This window comes from Arvicola amphibius, chromosome 8, assembly GCF_903992535.2.
Source record: "Arvicola amphibius chromosome 8, mArvAmp1.2, whole genome shotgun sequence".
Classification (NCBI taxonomy): domain Eukaryota; kingdom Metazoa; phylum Chordata; class Mammalia; order Rodentia; family Cricetidae; genus Arvicola; species Arvicola amphibius.
The window spans coordinates 90,033,075-90,052,745 of NC_052054.1; the positions used below are offsets into that span (position 1 = coordinate 90,033,075).

Sequence of the window (19,671 nt, forward strand, 5' to 3'; positions counted from 1 at the left end):
ATTATATTCCTGTCTGATTGGAAAGCTGTTTTTACTCTCCACATTCTTGATTTTGTTGCCTTGATTCTAAAAATGGGTGAAATAGAGCTATTTTAGTCAAATGAAATTAAACTTGTAATAACTTATTTTCCTAATTTGAAACTGGAAATGATTTGGGACTAACAATTTTAGTATTTAAAAATGGTGCATGTTACTTCTGAGTTTGCGTGTTTGGGGTCTGGGATGTTTAATCCTGTCATGCAGCTTTCCATGTTCCATTCAGCTCCTCAAACCTCAGTCTTAAAATCCAGAAACACTTTCATTTGTAATGGACACCTCTCAAAGAAAAACAAACTAAAAAACAAACCCTGCTGTGCTTAATCCTTGTTTAGGATACGAGACGGGCTGCGCAAGTGCATATAGCCCATCTCACTGGAGCCCAGCTGCGCGTGTCTTAGTCCGCTCCATACGAGCGCTGCATCCCTGCAGTGCATCTGCCCTGGAATCTTGCATATTCACACAGATTTCTTTCAGATGTGCCATTTTCCCAGTGGTGCTTGATTTTCTGATGTCTAGTTTGAAATTTTGTGTGTGTGTGTGTGTGTGTGTGTGTGTGTGTGTGTGTGTGACCACTGCATTTCTCCTGGCTTTGAAGTGACATGCACAGTAAACCCCAGTTCTATATTGTTAGTGACTTTGGTGAATGTTCTTAGTTAGATTAGAAGCCCCAGGGTGGTCTATCTGGTGAGCAGAATTTGGTGCCTTCACCATCTCATGTACAGTTGAGAAGCTTGGGAAAAGCACGTGTGGAAAACTAGTATCATACAGTGTGTTTTAAAGTGACTACTACGAACACGTCTCCCCTTTCCTATCAGTTGATGCTGGAGTACAGCAAAGGTGTGACTCAGTTGGGTACAGAAGCCATTTTTTAAGAGAGAAAAATTGACTGGGAACCCTTACACTAAGAGTTACTGCCAGGAGCTGGATTCTGCATACAAAACACTTGTTCATGTTTTCCTTGACCTCCTTTAACTGTGCTCAGTGCAAACTTTGTACTGAATGGATTCAGTATGGTCTTTGGCAAGCATCATTTGGAGTAATGAATACTATCACATCCAAAGGCTTAAATGCCCTGGCACAGGCCCTGTGTCAGTATGCTGAGCTAACCATGGCATTGTTCAAAAAGAAGGCCTTGTGTCTCTTTGAAAATAAAATCTTGGCTCATGGACAGAGGTCTGTGTACACACATTGGACTTCTCTGTCTTCCTGCTATGGTATTCCATTCACAAGACCTTTAAAGCAGAACTCTGAAGAGGTTCCTTAACGCCTCCTCTGAGTATACCCAGAAACAAGGAGCGGATGTAAAAAATGGCACAACCCTACATTTTTATTTGGTAGCTCTCCGAAATTCACAGCAAAGACTTCATGAACCAGCTCTCTCTACTGGAGAGCCGTGCCGACACTCAGTGTTTCTCTCCTCAAAATGTCTCCCCCTGAAAGCTGTGGTAATCACAGATTTTTGCTGTGGAACTTCTGATGTTCCGACTTTTTATGTTTACAGCTCCATCTGTATTTGTGGTGAAAGGTTTAAATTTGTCTCAGTACTTCTCAATTCCAAGAATGAGTTGATCTTATGAGCAGCTCCCCCTTGAATGCAAAGAAATGAAGGAATTTTTCGGCTCACAAGACTGATTAAATGTGACATTACAACTTGCCTTTCTTTTCTCATTCTCATTTTTAAAAAATGGAATGTAAATTTCATAGTTAGAGCCTGTCAGAAAGAACCTGAATTCAGGCACATTTCAGTCATAGAATTCCTTAATGTTGACATGTAAATTATTAAGATGGGTATGTCGAAAATATTTTAATCTTGTGTTCTAAAACAAAATCCTGACAGGATGCAAAGAGATAGGACCATGAAAAATCTTCATTATTGAAATATTAACTAATTTGATCTTCCAGAAATACATGTTGAAATAGAAATATAATGAAATAACTATTGCTGTTTGTTTAAAAACAGTTTGGTGGAGGGGAAGCAGGTCAACCAAAATTAGTCGTAAATTGATTGACCTGATTGATACATACAGCATCGATACACACATCCTTCCATAGTCTTTCTTCTACTATTTAGAAGTTTGAAATTCTTCTTAGTAAAATGTTTCAAGGTGTTTTCTGGTTTGTTAAAACACACACACACACACACACACACACACACACACACACACAAATCACAGTTCCACAAGATGAAATGTTTTCCACCTAGAGAAATAAAATCTGAAAAATCTAAAATTCTTTAATAGTTTTAAATTATGCTGTGAAGGTAAGGCTATGGATGTAAATGATCAACTCTTTACTTGTAAGATGTCCTGTAGAAGACTCGTTATAAGTGAGGATATTAAAATCATACTGTCGATTAGTTTGATACCTGAAATGTTTAGGCCATTAAAATAATTAAAATGTCTTAATCTCCTACAGATTATTCACAGAAAATGTCAGTATATTGAAACGTATACCAGTAAACTAATATCAGACACATGCAGCTCTGTGTAAAGGGTTCGTGAAAGTCATTGAGTCCTCATGTGTAGTGAGTCAGATCATTGTGGAGATGTTTGATTAATGTAGCATCAAGAAAAGGGAATATGATGCCATTAGGTACTTATCATCCCCAAATACACAGCATGGAATTTTACCTAATTTGAATTTAAAGAATTAGAAAAACTGTGGGTGCAGTAAGTTGTAGCTAACTTCCCTTTTTGTTATTTAGATAAGAGATGAAATTCCTGTGTAAAACGGGCCCTGCAGAAGGGAAATAACATTCTCACTAAGGATGAGAAGTTGAGGCCAAGAAAAATCTGTTTCAAGTTGTCAGCCTAGAAGCCAGGAGGATGGCTTAGCATATAGAAGTCCCTGCCACCAAGCCTAAAGACCTGAGTTTGATCCATACCCACCCACCCACAACTCCCCCCACACTCCCAAACCATATGGCAGAAGAGTGGCAAACTCTAGCAAGTTGTCCCCTTACCTGTGTAATATGGGCCGTGGTATCCACACACTCCCACTCCACCCACCCCCATGCATTATTCCTTTAGTATACATAGAAATCAACAATCAATTCCTGACAAGTTGACTCCAAAAATTAACAACATTGTATCCCTACATACCAAGACCTTCTTTGAAAGCTGCCCTCCTGTAGGATGTAGGATGGGCACAGTGATTCCATGGGCTCTGCACCCGCTGGGACGAGGGAAGAACCCATTGCAGCAGTTATCCTCTGATCTCGTTAGCTATAATGTGGCATACTTGAAATAAAATGTAAAACAATTTTAAATTCTGCTCTCAGTTCCTAGATGGGTCTGTAGTACGTAGTAGCCAACATAAATTTCTAGTCTTTTTCAGAATGTAAGTAGTAATTTCATATTTACTGAGATCTCCTGGAGCTGCAGCTTACCCGTCTATCTGCCCCTACAGGTGCCCACATGCTCATTCAGCACACACTTACTCAGTGTGTCCGAGTTTAAGAGACCACGTGGTATGAGATATGTAAGTGCCGTATCATATGAAACTTGTATCTAGGTACTACAGAAAGACAAACTAAAATCCAATTGGCAGTATAGATGTACTAAAAATAATCCTAATAGCGTGATGTGATGAAATGTGAGACTGACTCTCTCGCCAAGAACTATATAAAATCCTTGGTTGTTCAGGTAGCTCTTCCTGATTTTCTTTCCAAAATGATGAGCCACCTAATCACACTGTTGCCTGCACTCACTACTCTCAAATTGATGGGGAAACTGTCAACTGATAGTTTCAACCAATCAGATCTAGTTAGGGTGTGGCCACCTAGAGCCCAGGTAGAAAAACCTGGAGATTCAGGTGCACTCTCTCTCTCTCTCTCTCTTCCCGGTGCCCGCTGGACCTCCTCTCGGTTTTCGGAACTCCCATTCTTATAGTGTAAGTTTCCCTCTGTAACCATTAAAGTGTTCCTGTTTCTCATGAGCTAGCCTGGTTACTTATCATGCCGACCTGATTCGCAACATCAGATAAGAAAGCTATAAGGCCTTCTCTGCCCTCAAGTGCCAAGTCCCTGTTTTCCTGGGACTAAGCCTGATGTAGTCTGACATTCAGAGTCGGATGTGGAATTCCGCCGCGTTCTCCTCTGTCTCCTCCTGTGCGTGGCCTCACTCCTTCATCCTCTTTCACTGTAGCAGCCATAACCATGTTTTTAGTAGTCCTTTTTGGAGAAATTTCCATATGTTATGATAATTTTGAAAAGTTACCAAAGATATTTTAGGGGCAAATGGGTTTTGTAACACTTGTAACCTCTTGTGTGGGTGGCTGGGTAAATTAAGATCTGTTGTACACCTTTGAAAAAAGCTGTTTTTCCCTTTGTACATGATAAGTGTTAGTGATTACAAATAAATGTTCTCTTCCTGAGCTGCTTCCAGCGTAGACGCTTCCTGCCTAGACGAGTCAATGCTTCACTGAGTATGTAAAAGGAATTGGACCTTTATGAATAAAATCAAATGCAGTGTTTTTTGTTTTCTAATTATTCATGACTTTTTTGAGGTTTGTTTCGTTGTTGTTGTTTTACCTTTTTCTTTTCCTGATATTTGGACTCCTTAGTTTTCTGGAATTGTGGCTGCGTGTAACAATGTTAAGCCAGGAACTAGATTGATGTGGTTTCCCTGCTGTTCTTAGTTTTAGAGCAGTTCAACTCCTTGGATTTTATAATTTTTCAAAACCAATGTTGTCAATAGTTTTAAAGTCATTTTTGGTTTGGAGGCTTTGTCCATGTCCCCCATGGATTTCACTGTCCAGGAAACTGACTTATCAGTCTTCCTTGTTTGTAGAAAGAGTTCTTTTCATCAAGTCCAGTTCTTTCTCAGCCACTGAAGTCATGTCACTTTACTCGGGCATCTGACTTAGCAGGAGAAACTCGGTGAATGTGCTATTCATTGTCACATCAGCTCCAATTGTGAATAAAGTAAGGCTAGATTCGCTATTGATTAGCTTGGCAGTGATAAAAACAGGGCCAAATGTAAAAATAGGTTTCTAACATATCATCTTCCTAAGGTTGTTTGAAATAACACAAAAATTACCAGAAAATTATTAAGACAATTGCTCCATAACCTTTTGTTTAGTTCGTTAGCTTCAATTTATCTGTGCTGTGTGAGATGGAGGATTAAGACTGTGGGAGACTTCTCTAATGTCTTTGTGAATTGTTTACTAAAATAATTTGCTTAAATTTTATGTAACTTGAATTTCCCCACATAAAGGGCACAAATGGCATTTTTAATCCTTTTCTTTTTAACATTGTAGAAAATGTTAAATAAATGTCATGTATTGTGATAGAAAACTTGCCACTGAGTTCTGATCGCAGTCTTTTTCATATAGGCAGCATCTTTGCTGTCTTAGTATATAGTGTTATTTGGAGGTCTTCCCAAGTAGGGTCTGGTAAGCACCCTGAAAACACTGATTTGAAAAGCGCTCAACTCACCCACTGTGGACATGTGATGTTATGATTTTTGTTTATGTTTTTGTTCTAAGATTTTGAGACAGATCTAGCTTTCATAGTCAGCTGTCCTCGAGCGTGAGACGCCCCTGCTTCAGCCTAATGGGTGCCTTGATTACAGATATGAGTGACCATAATTGGCTGACATTACACCTTTCAAATGAAGCCTTGCAGTGTATACTAAACTGACTTTGAGCTTCGCAGGAGCCAGGTTTGCATCAAGTGTCAGCATTTATTTTTAAATAGTACCCTCTTGTCTGTGCTAGAGCAAAACTGGATATATATCACATTATATTTGGCCCCGAGCTTTTGTTTTATGCCTTGTGACGTTTGGCACCGCTATTTTTCTAGTAGCTCTCAAGTGTTCTGAGAAGTTCTTAAAAGCCAGCATGTGCAGACAGGTTACCAGAGACATTTCCATCCTTACTTTTGTCCGTTTTGATATGAAGATTAAAATTTTGAGCTTTTAAATTCATGCAAGTTGCCAGCAGTAGCACCTCTGCCATTTTGTGCTCTGAACGGTGATCCAGTTTCCACCTGAAGGAGGAACCTCTAAATATTGTCCTTCTGGATAAGTAGAACTTCAGAGGTAGTTTGTATAGTCTTTAAAGAAACATGAAAGTGAGGTGAAGTACAGCAGGAATTGTCCTTTCTTTTCTTTTGACAGTGTTTACTGCTTACACAGTTTTATACCTGTTAGCGGACCCTCTCCCCGTCCCCTAGAAGCTTGATGAGGTTACGTTTCCTTCCTTTCCAGTGTTACCACATTCACAGGTGGTCAACAAGGTTCTCAACATAAAATATGTAGAGAGATGTAATTAATTTTTATTCTTTCGATCAGAAAGAAGATAACTGGTGTTCATAGAATGGATTTTCCTTCCCTCAGTTAGCTTACTGCCACAGGAGCTCAGTTTGTACAGGACTGTGGCTGACAAAGCATGCACTTCTGAGGGCAGGGATGCTGCTGGATTGCTCCTGCCCTCCAGTCAACTATACAGTCAGAAATTAGGAACCCAATGCTTAACTGTGCTACCTCCAGAGGACATATAAGCAGGTGCAGATTTTAGAACAACAAGTGACAAAGGGGCATGTGCGCACTTGAGTTAAGGACTGCGGGGCCCGCGTCCTGAATTCATGCGTTCTCAAAGCATCGAATGTCTTTTAAAAATCAGATATTTACATTAGATTTTTTTTTTTTTTTTTTTTTGGTTTTTCGAGACAGGGTTTCTCTGCAGCTTTTTTAGAGCCTGGCCTGGAACTAGCTCTTGTAGACCAGGCTGGCTTCGAACTCACAGAGATCTGCCTGCCTCTGCCTCCCGAGTGCTGGAATTAAAGGCGTGCACCACCACCGCCCGGCTACATTAGATTTTAAATTGTAGTCATGAGACGAGCAGACCTGCTTTTTGTCCCACCAAGATCCCGCACAGCTAGCTTTACACCCGAAATAACAACACATAAATTGTATTCATTTAAACACTGCCTGGCCCATTAGCTCTAGCCTCTTATTGGCTAACTCTCACATCTTGATTAACCCATTTCTAAGAATCTGTGTAGCACCACGAAGTGGTGGCTTACCAGGAAGATTCTAACCACCATCCATCTTGGGTAGGAGAAGCATGGCCTCTGACTCATTGCCTTCTTCCCAGCATTCTGTTCTGTCTTCCTCGCCTACCTATGTTTTGACCTTTCAGGCCAAGCAGTTTTCTTTATTAATTAACCAATGAAAGCAACAGATAGATAGAAGACCCTCCCACATCATTAAATAAAGAATAAAACAGAGACAGCCCACTGAGTTAAAGATTTCAGATCTTACTGTATTTTACTTACTCTTAGATCTACCCACTTAATTCTTGAGGTCTGTATATAATCTTTACAGATATAAATGAAACAAAATGAGTAAAAAAAAAAATAGAAAATGGGTAGTGTAAGTTTGTGAACCTGAAGGCAGGAAAAGAATTTCTTCCAAGATACCAAACATGACCTAATAATGATCTTGAATTCCCCACTGGCCACTCTTAGGGAGTGTGCAGTGGGAGAAGGTGTCTTTTCAGCTTTTCCCAGCGAATTCTGACTGGGAGCCCTATGAAATTTTTAGTCATTGAGCACTTCTGTTCGTGGCTTAGACTTTGTTTCTCTCAGGATTCACTTCTCCTTCAGAAAGAAGCCAGGTCGAGCTGGACCACATTTCTTTAGGGAAAGCAGGCCGGTCGCTCAATAGAAACTGACTAGTCCACTGATTCATAATATTTCACTTCTTTAAAATGTAGATTGAGATTTTAAATAGAAACAATATCATAAGACATCATTTAGATGTCTTTAAAGATTACTTTAGACTTTATAGTCTAAAATTTGAAATATTTAAAAATTTTGTCAACAAACTGTCAAAATTGAATTTCAAGTGTAACTTCTTTGATGGAATGTTTAGAATTATACATGATGAATTTATTTAGAGTACAGTTGTTAGTAAAGATATCTATTTATGACTAGGGTTACTTTTTAAATTATTAATAGTTTATCAATCTAAATATATAGTTTAGGAATGTCTCTATGGAATTCTGTTGCCGTTTCCCAGAATAAGTATCTCACATTACTTATATTTTATATAATTTGGAGATAAAATAAATGATATTATAGTCAGTATATCAATTCATAGTTCTTTCTTATTTCTTAGCAAAACAAGAATAATCAAATTCTTCAAAAGATACATCCTACATCCTAAGAATATGCACAACAATATTTACTCCCCCATCTTCATTGTGTCATCCCATGGTACGTGCTAGAAAGATCTTGTAGTAAGACCTGTCAGTGATTCTTGGAAGTAGAAAGAAAAGTTTTACAGTTATGTAAATATAGAGTCCCTCTTTGTTATGGGGTTGTTAATGCCTCTCATTGGACCCTCCTACCCGCCTCACTAAGGAGCCTCAGAAAACATCACAAGATATGGAATGATCCAAACATATCAGAAAAAGCTTTGTACAGTTTGTCTTTTCTTCAACTCCAGCAAATATGCTGTAATTTTAAACCAGAAATTAACATTAGATTCAAATAAGTTTTAGTCTGTAAAAACATATGGGACTCAGAACCATAGTGTCTGAAGCCACAGTTTTTCTCTGCCTAGCAGATGGTAAAGCAGCCAAAGCCAGTGTCCCATATGAACAGAGGGGTGTATGCCCATCTTTTAGGCAGAGGTGTGTAGTGTTTAAAGCAACAAAAGAAATCAAGTTGTTGTAAATCATTTTTACTCTTGCTAAAATAAGTATTTTATTTTGCTAACCATACATTTAAATTGTACTATATTGAATAGAAAACACATTAAAAAGTTACAAGTATTCTTACATAGTTCCCACTGAACAGAAACACATTTAATCAAATTGCAGAGGGAGAGGATTCATTGACCTTTGTTGGCAGTGGATCATTTCCTAGTACTCACTGTGTGCTAATCCTCCTCCATCAGCGTGAAGGTGTATGAGGTATGGGTCAAAGCCATGATACCTGATCCTGTCCTCAAGCTCATCTTTAACAACTTGATAGAGAACAAGGAAGGTTTGCATGAAACAAATAGCAGTGAGACAGATAATAACAAGAAGCGCACATGAAGGTCTGCAAGTGGGGGATATTTTAAAGGAAACAAACCAAATGGACCTCCCACTATAGATTGAAGCGCATGCAAAACAGGAGCTGAAGACAGAGAAATGGTTTTTTTTTATGGCTCTAATTTTGTCATTCAAGTTAAAGTGTATATAGCATTTACCCAAGAGTTTCTTCAAGAAAGACGTCATTTAAAGGCATAGCAGACTTGCTGGTGAATGTGTGGTAAGGCCCCAATAAATGTTAGTAGTTACTGGTAGTCGTCGTGTGTGGTGTGCTGTCTGGGGCAGTTGCTGTAGTATGAGCCTCAACTTTCAGAAGTGTTGTTGTTGTTGTTTTCTTTCTTTTATTTTGTCCAGGTTTTACATTGCAGGATGAACAATGTGTGGTCTGCCAATAAGTAGTTGTGGATGGTAAGACGTCTGCATTCAAGTTTAATTGGTGTTAGTAGCTTTCTTCTCTAATTTCACTATGGCAATTTCAGTGAACTCCATATATTGTTTGTTTTAAATGTTCCTCCATGGTAAGAAAACGAATAAAAAGCAAAACTTGGGAGACACAGTTAAGTCACTGGTTATTTTAGTGTATGGATAAAGCATAAATATATGGTGTTGTTTTATTGCTTAACTTCCTACAAAATAAAACCATGGTATTTGAAAACTCTAGCTACCAAAAAACCCTCACATAATAAAACTGCAAGGCACGTGCCACTGTTCTAGAGGCAGTGGGAGCTAGTCTTGTGCAGTAGCCGTCTTTATATTCAGAGCCTCCGATAATTTATACTCTGAGGGTTAAGAAAGGTCCCCTGAGTAAAGTCCTCCTGAGTTCAAGCTGTGTACAATCACAAGGCCAAGTTACACATGGTAAAAACATGGCTTTCCATAGAGGTATATAAACCTTTAATTGAATCCACTACACCTGGGAGGAGCATGGAAACACATTCCAATAACAATTCTGTGTTTTGAAGAGAATGAGGTCACAAGATTCTTGTCTTAATAATTTTTGGAGTATTCTCACAGGCCTTCAGAATTCTCCTCACAGGACTCTGTTCTTGGGCTGTGTTCCGACCAGAGTGCACTTGGAGTACCCTGTTGTGTTTTGCATGGTGGAGCCAGATCCCAGTTCCTAAACCAGGCCTGGACAACCACCCATTCTGGTGTGGTCAGTACCAGAACTGGTTTTTACATTATCAGGAGTTAAAATGTTCTAAAGAGAAATTTTCTTGACGAACAAATATCATGAAATTTGAACTTACTGTCTTTGGTAATGTTTTATTTGAACACAGCCATGTTCATTCATTTCCTTGTTGTCTGGGATGCTTTCATATCTTAGTGACAGATTAGTCATTGTAATGGAGAGCATGTGACATGTAAAACCTAAACTGTTTATTAATGGGCCCTTAGAGAAAATGTTTACTAACCTCTGCTATAAGAAATGCTGTGGTTGAAAAGGAGGGGGGACCACTGAGTGACAAAGTTAGCAAGGCATCCTAGCAGAGTTGGTTGAAATCCAGGCTGTGTGCTTAGACTTAGGGATTTCCACCCAGGAAAGATAATATAAAGAAGTTTGGAAGATGGTGATTGATTCCAATTTAGTATGCCATAATCAAACATAAAAATGTGGAATAACTTTTAAACTACAGTGTCTTCTGTGTATGAGGTTCTGTATAAAGAGCTGTAATGTAATGATGACCAAAGCCAAGTTAAACAAATAGTTTATGAAAACGAAGAACACTTCTCAAGTGTTCACCAGCAGAAACAGGTTTACGCTAGTAAAGCTTTTAATTCATATAAAAGATCTGAGCTTATAAAAGGAGGGGAATAATAAAACAAATTGAAGGAGGGAACCTGGGTTACCCTGGTGAGTCCTGGATTCAGGAGGAGATGCGGGTTCTGAGGTAGTCGGCATGGACAGCCTAAGGAAGAGCACAGTATGGGACGAGAACAAGGAACACAGCTGACCTTTGAGGTGCTTTGTAGTCATAGTAAGATGTTTTGCCATTATCTCAAGAGCAGTGGCGATGGGTTGTGAATTGTGAACAAGAACCAGGCAGGCCAATGTATTGGAGCCTAAAGGAGGGAGGACATTTTGGATGGTTTCTACCAGTAAGGATAGAGAAGGGATTGAATTCAAGAAATTGTGGGGCAGAGCCAGTAGGAATTGACAGAACTAGATTGAGGAAGATGGAAGGAGAAGGAAGTATCAGCTCAGGCCCTTGGGCTTGGGTTTATTTATTTGTTTGTTTGTTTATTTATTTATTTTAATAAATAGTGTCACACATCAGAGGCAGGAAACTTGAGAGAGGCCTCTTAGAAGTTCAGTTTTGCACGAGAGAAATGAGGTCTCTTGAGGCAGTCCTGCTACAAGAAAGATCTGTGTTCATCTTACACAGTTGCAATAAGGTACTACAGAGTCATAGGGTCTACACAAGGTACTGATTTAGAGTCATGAGAAGCTGCTCAAGGAGTGATGAGGGGAAAGGGATAGAAGAGACAAGACTAAGTATAGCAGTCCACAGAAAAGGGGCAAAGTGTTCTCCATGGTGAATTCAAAGACAGAGAAGTGTTGAGGGCACAGGAATGTTCTGAAGAGGTCAATAAGGAGGAGTTGATGAGCGTCTATGGGTCTTGAGACATGAATGTCTCTGCAGACTAGAGCAAGAAATACCCTAATGAGATAAGGATAGAAAGTGTAAATTATTGTTTCATCAAAGTTTCTATTACCTTTAACTATATTCAAGAAAACTGACATTCTTAGCATTTTATTCCTAAGTGGATTACCATCTTTACTGTTTTAAAACAGGGCTTTCCTAAAACAAAATTGCATTACAGCCAATTTTCGTTCAAACCCTTATCACCAAAACTTCTTACCTAGGTTATACATGCAATCTCTTTAATGTGAAAAAACAAAGAACTGTTCATTGCTACATTTAAAATTACATTTGCAAAACTGGTGACTTATGACGACCATCCTACTCCTCAGAGCCTTGCCTATTGTTAGGATGGTCTCAGCAGCCACTACTGTTAAATAGACCTTCTCGGCTACTATTAAAGGATGTTTGGGAGAGCTGAGGTGGAAAGCAGGGTTACAGAGTTCGGTCATAGGAGGTTAGTGAAGTTTTTTCTTCTACATTTAACTGATTTTCTTTTTTACCTTGTTACACGTGAAAATGGAAAGGGACTGTCTGTGGAAGTCGGTTGGCTGGGGAGTCTTACTAGGAATCGGTGTCTAGGAGAGGAATCATAAAGGGAGAATGATTGGGTAGAGATAAAATTCAAAAGAGATTCCTTATTGTGGTTCTAATATGAAATATCACCCCAAAAGGCTTGTATATTGACGGCTTGACTCTCATCTCGTGGTGCCGTTAAAGGATTATTTGACCGTGAGGATGCTGTTGCGTCAGTGGCTAGTCCATACTGAAGGCACTGGAGGGAGGAGGGGCCAGGTTGGAATGATTATTTAGTTCATGGGAAACATGCCTTTGAATTCTTCCTGTCACTCTTACTGTCTCCTGGCTGTCATGAATTGCCACCACCATACCCTTTCAACATGTTTTTACCTTGCCACCAGTGGATTAAGTGTTTTTCTCTTTTGGTTTGATTTATTTTAAGCATTTTGTCATAGGTAACTAACACAATAGGCCAAACCAGGCAGGAAATTGGAGCAAGTTTTGTCTGTCAGTGTATTGTTTCTGGCGAAATAGACTTCCTTTTACTTGCCCATGGCTCCATCACTGTTGTGGCTACTGCTGGAGTAAGGTGACTCCTTGCAGATAGCATTGACCCTGAACTAAGCTTAGGCTTCCTGCTACCTTCATGGCTCAGTGAGTAGGAGGTCCTTGCTCAAAGCGAGAATGCATATCTACCTCCATCCCAGTGCATTGTAATCCTATACATAATTGATTGAATGCTTTTCATATTTTGAGTTGGATTATCTGTATTACAAGCAACAAAGTGCAACTCACACTCATTCAGTCTAGGACTTAACTAGATCTTGTAAACAAAATCTCACAAACTGAGTAGATTTCAGATCTTTCTTATCTCTGCAATTCCAGCTCCACCCTCTGGGGTTTGCTTGACTTAATTCTCTATGATAAGTAGGCATTATTGTCTGGTGTTATCAGGTGCAATGATTCTCCATCTGCATGCCACTTGGTCTGTAACCAGACGGAACACGTGCTGTAGGCAGTCCTTATGTGAACTCAGCCTTGATGTAGCTTAGTACAGCAGCAGGGAAGAGAAGGGCTAAGGGCTGAACCTAGGCTCTGCCCTCTACTCTTGGATGGATTCATCTTCTACTAAGTCCCCATGGCCTGCAGGTAGATGCCAGGAGTTGTGGACTAGGGAAAGAAAGATAGCAAGAATTCCTGAGACAAGAGGGTTGGTGATAAATGCCCCTGGCTGTGCAGCTGCTGTCTCATAATAATTGGCTCTCCTTGTTCTGTGAGCTGTTGCTTGGGGGTAAATTTAAACTTGTTAGCTGTGAAACTGTCAAAGAGTTGGGCATCCACTGCAAGGAGACAGGATGCGAGAATGGTACAAGACTGGTAATCAAAATTTGAAATTGATATGTTTGACTTTTGTCTTATTCTTTTAGTTCTGGTTCACCTCTGGGTGAAGATAATAATGAGGAATCAATGAGTTTTAGAGAATTCAAAATTTCGGTACAAATTAAGTCCCCAGCTGACTTTAAGGTCAATTTGCAACTCAAAGGGGAAAAGAAAAATACAAATCTTGCACATGTGGATTGGCCTTAGCTAAGATACTTACCCACTGTAGCAAAGGCCCCAGGCTCATCCTGGGTACCTTCTCTGCTGACGGGAACTAGACCCTATGAAAGCTTCACTTTCTGGGGAGATTCTTTTTTACTTCATTTTTGTGAACCGACAGCACTTGATTGCCATGCCTTTACTAAATGGCTAAGATTGCAGACTGACACTTATTAATTATACCAGATTTCTAGTTTTAATTAGAGACTCTCTTCTGGGACTAAACCTTTTTACCATTAGACTGTTTGAAACCTATGAGATAAAAAGGGAGAGTTCTTTCAGAAAATTATTTACATGATTTTAATTAATGATTATAATCTCCATGGTCATTTTTGCAAAAGAGCATTTAATCCCTTAACCACTTTTCATGATTTGCATTTTGCAAAAACATGTCGGCCCTGCAGGCTTACTATCTCTCAGAGTTGTGGATTTTTTTTTTTTTTTTACGTGAAAATCATTTTGGGTAAGTTTTATTTTGCTGCTACTCACAGCCCCATTTCATACCTTAACACCTGTTTCTCATGCAGAGCAAACCGATTGGTAGAAAAGTAAAATTTGCTTCCTTTTGCCAAGACAGAACATAGCCTTTGGCAAGGTTACCTTTGAAAACAGTTTTTCCTGCAGAGATCCTGTACAGGCAGCGTTGCTATTGCCAAGATCCTCTTCCTAATGAAGGGTCGGAGAGACCACGTGTTCTTTCTCATTGCTCGAGGCACATACATGTAGCTTTTCTTCTGAGAAACGACACTCCAGCTTTTCAAACAGAAGTTAGCAGTTTAACCTTCCAGGAAGAAGGGCAGCACTCGGTTTTATTGATAATGCAGAAGAAAGCCACTTTATAAGACTATGAAAGATAAATTCTTTGCTAAGTAGAAATGATTAAACACAGAGAACTTTACACCTTAATGAGAAAAATCCAAAACTCTTATATTCCCAAGTTCCTTTTTCCCGTTCCCTTGCGTAGGGGCTGGATCCTTCTTTACTGATGCCATGAAGGCATTGGTGGAGTCTAGGTAAGGAGTCCACATGTACTATAAGTCATTTGAGAAGGAAAGGGTTTTATTTGTCTTATACTTCTAATTCACATTTGGTTCATTGTCAGAAGAAGTTAGGGCAGAATTCAAAGCAGGAACTAAAGCATATGCCATGGAAGAAAGCCCCTTACTGGCTTATTCCTGTATCATACAACCTAGGATCACCAGCCCAGGAGTGGCAGCACCCACAATGGACTAGCCTCTCCCACATCAATTACTAATAAAGAAAATGCCCTCACAAACCTGCCTATAGGCCAGTTTTATGGAAGCTTTTTCTCAGATATGTCTGGGCTTTTTTTTTTTTGTCAGTTGTCAAAAAAAAATCAATTAGGATGTTACATATTTAATAAATCTCTATTATTTGCCAAAATTTTCAGTTTCAAGTTAAATGATATTTCAAAACAATTTTCCAAAGCATGCATTTAGAAATGTAGTTATTACTGGACGTTCACCTATGAATTTGCTAGGCTTCACCTTCACGTCATCCATTTCAGTAATACTTGAATCGCTCATGAAAATTTCCATGAAGAATTAAACGGAACTTGTCATTGTCAACAAATCAGGCCATTATCAATATCCAAGAGGAGAGAAACATTCTGAACCACGTACAGGCAGATGGAGTATAAGGCAAAGTTCTTGGCTCTTAAAGAATCAAGCAGCCCATGTTTACCTTGCATCTTGGGTCCCTGAAAGCAGAGCTCAAACTCAAAGGGGAGGTGTGCCAGGACTTATCATGCCAGACTTTCACAGTGCTCCTAGCTGCATGGACATTTCCTCTTTCATGTCCAGTGTATCCTCGTGTATTCTTATTCTTATTCTCTTCCTTCCTTCCTTCCTTTCTCTTTTTTTGGTTGATTTCTTAAAAAGCTTTTACATACCTAAAAATTTCCCACTGGTTTCTCTTTGGCTTTGACTCTGCTAGCCCCTAACTAACTGAGCCTACTGAGTGCTCAAGGGGTAAATGGAAGAGGATGGAACTCAAATTCCTGTCAATTCTTGGAGAAATCGGTAGCCTCTGCAACTAACTATAGGCTCCTTTTAAATGCTGTCAGTCAAAACTGCAACTCTTGCCTGTGAAGATGGTTGTTCTTTGTAGTTCTTCTTTTTTTTTAATTTGTAAAAGATTCTTTCGTACAGTGTATTTTGAATGTTTTCTTTTTCTCTAGCTCCTCTCAGACCCTCCCCTCCTCATGCCCCATCAAACTTTGTGTTCTCTCTCCCTCCCTCCATCCCTCCCTCCATCACTCTCTCTTTCATAAAAGAAATAAAAAATAAAACCAATAAACACATATACATAATGAAAATCAGAACAAAAAGACCAATTAAGACCAAAACAAAGCAAAATGAAATTAACAGTCCACAAAACAAAGCAAGAAACCAAACCACAACATAAAAACAACCCAAACAAACAATGAGCTTGTTTCATGTTGGCCAAATACACTGGACATGGGCATGGGCCTGCCCTGGAGTGTGATTGATATACCCAGTAATACTCCATTAGAAAAAACTAAATTTCCCCTTGATAGTAGATATTCATTGCAGATAGATTCTTGATTAGGGGTGTGATCCTGTGTCTCTGGTTCCCCACTCAGTGCTGGGACCCCATCCGGCTTGAACCTGGTCAGATCTTTTGTATGCTACCACTGCCTCTGTTGGCTTCTATGTGCGACAGTCCTGTGGTGTGTAGAAGGCACTGTTTCCTTGGCATCGTATATCACCTCTGGCTCTTACAATCTTTCTGCCTCCTCTTCTCCATGGATCCCTGAGCCAGGCCGGGAGGAGTTTGATGGAAGCATCCTGTTCAGGTCTGAGTATTCTATAGCCTCCCACTCCCTGCACATTGTTCAGTTGTGGACTCTGTGTCAGTTCCCAGCACCTGCAAGAAACTTTTCTGATGTGGGTTGAGAAAAGCATTGCTGTGCATCTCAGCCCAGTGCGAGCACTGGGTGGTCCTTGGTAGAAAGTGTTTCTGCAGACTAGCAGTTGACACAAAGGAGTGGAGATGAGCAAGAAAGGAAGGCTGAGAAGGTCCTGGAAATAGGCAGGGGAACCCTGGATCCACACCAAGATGTAGAGTCCCCAGGGAATGGAGGCTGGTGGGAATGGGGGTGGGGTGGCTCCTGCAGATGCACAGTAGTGTGAAAAAGTCAGTATGTATATAGGAAAATATAACATTCAACTATAGTTGGGCCTTTTTCTTAAGCCTCCTATATTTAACTAGTAGTTACATTTATTAACTTTTTTATAAAATTTGTTTATTTTTATTTGTTTATTTGTTTATGTTTATTTGTTTATTTGTTTATGTTTGCTTTGAGTCCTGTTTGTTCATTTGCATGGCCACATCACTTTGTCACAGGTTTGTTGAATGACTCAGGTGCCTGCAGACAGTAGGTGGTGGCGTTCGGTCTTTACAGAGTGCTGTGCAATATAGAAACAACCATGCTTACTATCTGCCTCCCTACCTTCTTTCTTAATTGGATCTGTGCTCTAGGGGGCATTAGGTTAAAGTGAACAACAGTGTGGGAACAACATTACATTCCTGGAACCCAGTCAATTAATCACACAACACATTTCAAAGGAATTACTTCTAAGTAATTGTTGTATAAATTAGGCCCATTGCGATTGCTGGGTAGTAAACAAGGCTCCAGCCTGGGTTCTGCAGCCTCAAACACTTCTCAGGTTTGCTGCTTCTAACCCCCTGTGAGATAATCCTTGAAACCTCATTTCTGGCACCCACAAATAACTATGCATTTTTCCAAATAATCACACTGGTTATTGTTTTCCCCAGAGAGCCTGTTATTACACATTTAACTTTCAAGCAGAGGTTAATAATGATGGGATTTTTGAGTTTGAAGGTATTTTATTTTTTTCTAATGACCTTTCTCTGGTTCTTGTATAATACTGAGATTATATAGAAATGAGTAAAGGATTCTTTCCATTTAACAGAATTTAAGGTCCACCCAGTGGTTTTCATCATATGAGATACATTAATTCTGTTTTTGTTTTTAACTAGGAGTCAACAGTCATATATTGAACTGTCTGTAGCCCAGGAGTATGACCAGCTTTCTGTGAAGGACTGTTAGAATAACTGTGCCTCATCATTATCTGAGTTATTTTTCCACAGCGTGGTCAAATTTTCAACAGAGAGCCCACTGGTCTCACGAGAGGACCTGTTCAAATTTCAAGTAGGCATGCCTAGTAAGCTTAGCTCCTGCTGGATTGTGTCTAACCACGTATGCTCGTTTGTTCATGTTTCACCATTCCCTCCGATAGCAAAGGTGTTGAACCTCAGATCTCTAAGGTAATATTCCTGATATGGCTCATGTTTTAGTTACATTTTTTAAAGTATTTTTTCTATTGCCATGACAAGAAAGAAAGAAGGAAGGAAGGAAGGAAGGAAGGAGAGAGAGAGAGAGAGAGAGAGAGAGAGAGAGAGAGAGAGAGAGAGAGAGAGAAAGAAAGATAGATAGCAAGAACAAAACTATGACAGAGGCAACTTATAAAAGAAAACCTTTGATCTGGGACTCATTGTCCATGGGGTCCCTGACCATCATTGTGGGAAGCAGAGCTGTAAACAAGCATGGCCAGCAACTTCTATTTTCGACCACAAACATTAGGCAGAGAGAGCTTACTGGGAATGGCATGGGCTTTTGAAACCTTAAAGCCTGCTTTAGTGACACACTTTCTCCAACAAGTCTAAACCTTCTCAGCTTTCCCAAACATTTCCACCAGCCTGGGAGCAAACACTCAAACATATAAGCCCGTGGAGGCTATTCTTACTCAGATCACCACAGCCCATTAGTAACTGTAATACAGATCAAGGGAGGTAGTCTAGAGGAATACCAGATCATGTGAATGGAGAGAACTTTCATGGTTCTAGGTTGTGGAAAAATATTTCGGAGAGAAGCCAGTTTGTAGGACTAGAAAAATGCAGGAAGAAAGTAGGACTCAGAATCCTTGCTTCCCATTTTTCTGAACACATTTTCCTCTTTGTGGAACCCAGTCCATTGACACTAATTCATGGTTAGTTCAGCTGGGGTTTCTTTTACATTCAGCAGATACTGACTGGGTTAGGTATGTCTCCCTACATTTCCATAGTACTCAACCCTACAGAATTCCCAGTGCCCATTGCTTGATGCTTATCTCTGTAGCAAGAGGTCCAGTCTTGACTGTTTCTTGACATAGTGTGGTAGGTAGTCAGTGACATTTTCTATTGTGAAAAAACACCACGACCAAAGCAACTTATAGAAGAATTTATTGGGACTTACAGTTCCAGAGGTTAGAATTCATGGTAGTGGAGTCGAGTCAGCAGGAGCAGGTGTGGCAACTGGAGTCTGCAGAAGCTGAGACTTCACCTGGTAAACTACAACATGAAGGAGAGAAAATTAAGTTAAAAAAAATGATGCAAGACTTAGAGAGCCTGCCCCCAAGAGACACACTTCAGCACCACTAGCTGGGAACCACGTACTCATCTGCCCAAGCAGGGACATCTCATTCAAACTGCCACAGTGGATAAAAGCCAGATGAAAAACATGTTAGTGTCCTGCCCTGTTTCTAAGCGAGGATTTCTTTACTAGATTCTCTTGGAACACTTCTGCCGTTTGCAACTTGAGACTCTGATTAGCTTGCTATTGCTCATACTTGAGTTTTAACACCTTTCTCATTCAAACATTATATTGTAAGAGTTTCAGGGATTTTATAAGAAGCTTCTATGGTAATTGTTGTCTTTATATTTTGTCAAATTACCTTTTTAAAAGTAAGATGCATAAAACTAAATTCATGGAGGAAAT

The 19,671-nt window shown here is 39.6% G+C and overlaps 1 protein-coding gene across 1 annotated transcript in view; it reads left to right on the forward strand.

The window, feature by feature from the left end:
- Fbxl17 (F-box and leucine rich repeat protein 17) overlaps positions 1-19,671 on the forward strand; it is a 472,414-nt gene that overhangs the window by 253,285 nt on the left and 199,458 nt on the right. The gene's annotated exons all lie outside the window — the stretch shown is intronic.